This window comes from Octopus bimaculoides, chromosome 4 (assembly GCF_001194135.2).
Source record: "Octopus bimaculoides isolate UCB-OBI-ISO-001 chromosome 4, ASM119413v2, whole genome shotgun sequence".
Lineage (NCBI taxonomy): Eukaryota > Metazoa > Mollusca > Cephalopoda > Octopoda > Octopodidae > Octopus > Octopus bimaculoides.
The window spans coordinates 136,916,576-136,918,556 of NC_068984.1; positions in this window are offsets into that span (position 1 = coordinate 136,916,576).

The window sequence follows — 1,981 nt, forward strand, 5'->3', positions numbered from 1 at the left end:
GAAGAAGAAGAAGAAGAAGAAGAAGAAGAAGAAGAAGAAGAAGAAGAAGAAGAAGAAGAATATGATTATGATGATGATGATAACCAGAAGTCTCAATCAAAATGTAGATGATAGACATCCACAGAATAGGTGGTGCTAGTGGCAACAAGAGGCAAAAGATGAAACTTACATTATGTGTCTGATAAATAGTAAAGAGGATGGTGGTGGTGGTGGTGGTGGTGGTATGAATTAACCAATCAAAAGATAGAAAGCAGAACAAATAAAAAAAAAAATTACAGTAAAGGTATTGACCAATAAAAAAATGAGTGAGGATGAAGAAAGAATGAAGCTTTGAGGGTAACTGACCAATCAACACTGAACAAAACTAGATAAATGATGAAGTAGTGAATATGTTGACTAATGAGCAATGAGTGATGATGGACTATGACTGAAATGGTAATGGTGATTGATCAATCAATAATCAATGAAAATGGACCCCGCCTCTCAACAATTATGCAGTCCCCAAGAATTATATAGCACCCAACAATTGTACAATTACTGATACACTACAAATTTCAGGTAGGGCCCACAATATAGTCCTGCTCTCACATGTGAAAATCTAGGACGTCTCTGTTGCTACTGCTACACAGGGACACCCTGAATCACATCCAGAAAAGAATCCCCCAATTTAGTTTTCTTACTTAACCCCTTAGCCTTTAAACTGGCCAAATCCAGCCAAAATATTCCACCTGTTTTATGTTCAAACAGGTCAGATCTCGTTTCTCACACCAACCCTACAATATCATTCTAAAAAATTAACAGTTTCCTCATCAAAATCTCAAAGCCACTGATTAATTCAAAACTTCCTTGTCTCTTTTCTATAAGTATTTCCATGGACATTGTTCAGCTGAGCTCTCTACTCTGGTTCCTCCTTCAAGAACTTATCAGCGATCAACTAGACTTGCATCTAGTTCTCATCAGTATATTTTGTGCAACCGCCTAAGTATCGTAAAGCACTTTACAGTACCAGTATTTTCCCTCACCCTTCTGAACTTTGGAATTCCCTTCCACAGTCTTGTTTTCCTCTTCAATATGTCCTCCTCTAGTCTTTTAAGTCTAATGTACATCGTCACCTATTGACAATATGAAAACCTTATTAGCATGTTAATCTCTCCATGTACCTCTGGTGGCTCATTGAAAACTTCACACTTGCTTATACTCCACTGGTGGTACATTTTCATAATTTGATAAAATATTTTATTCTGCATCTTTGACACGTTTCCAGTGGTCTAAGGACCTTGTAAGGAGCAAATGCTTTAAAGAAATAAAAAAAAACTATGTGAATAAATAAACATTATTTTTGACAGAAGAATGTGAAAGCTAAGGGATTAAGCCCTCCACTCCTGAGGGAACACAGACCATTGACAGCTTTCCTCCGCTGATTTTTGGTCTCCTTATTGACTCTACTTATAAACTATAGGGATACGAACATGATAACTGCCACAGCCTGTTACTGGAACTTACTGGTGATGCCATGTATTTCTGATAACACTGTATACCGTTTAATTACAAGGAAATGTGATATTTCTTTTTTGCATTTTTACAATATTTCATAATTAAACTTTAATATTTAGCACTCATGTTATTTAAATATCCTCGAAATGGTGTCAAAGATGCAGAATAAAATATCTTATCAAATTATGAAAATGTACCACCAGTGGAGCATAAGCACGTGTAAAATTTGCAATGAGCCACCAGAGGTACATGAAGAGGTTAACATGCTAATAAGGTGTTCATATTGTTTCCTTTTAATAGGAGGTGAAAGCAGTTTATAATAATTTTTAGTTTAATAAATTGTTAAAGGTTGATATTAGGGGTATGAGAGTATATTATTTTCTTCTTTTTTTTTTGTTGATAAGGTATCTGTGGTTTAGTTTTGTTAAGTCTTTAACCAACGGGAATAATAATATTACGGAGATGTACTTGCATAGCATGTAACCTG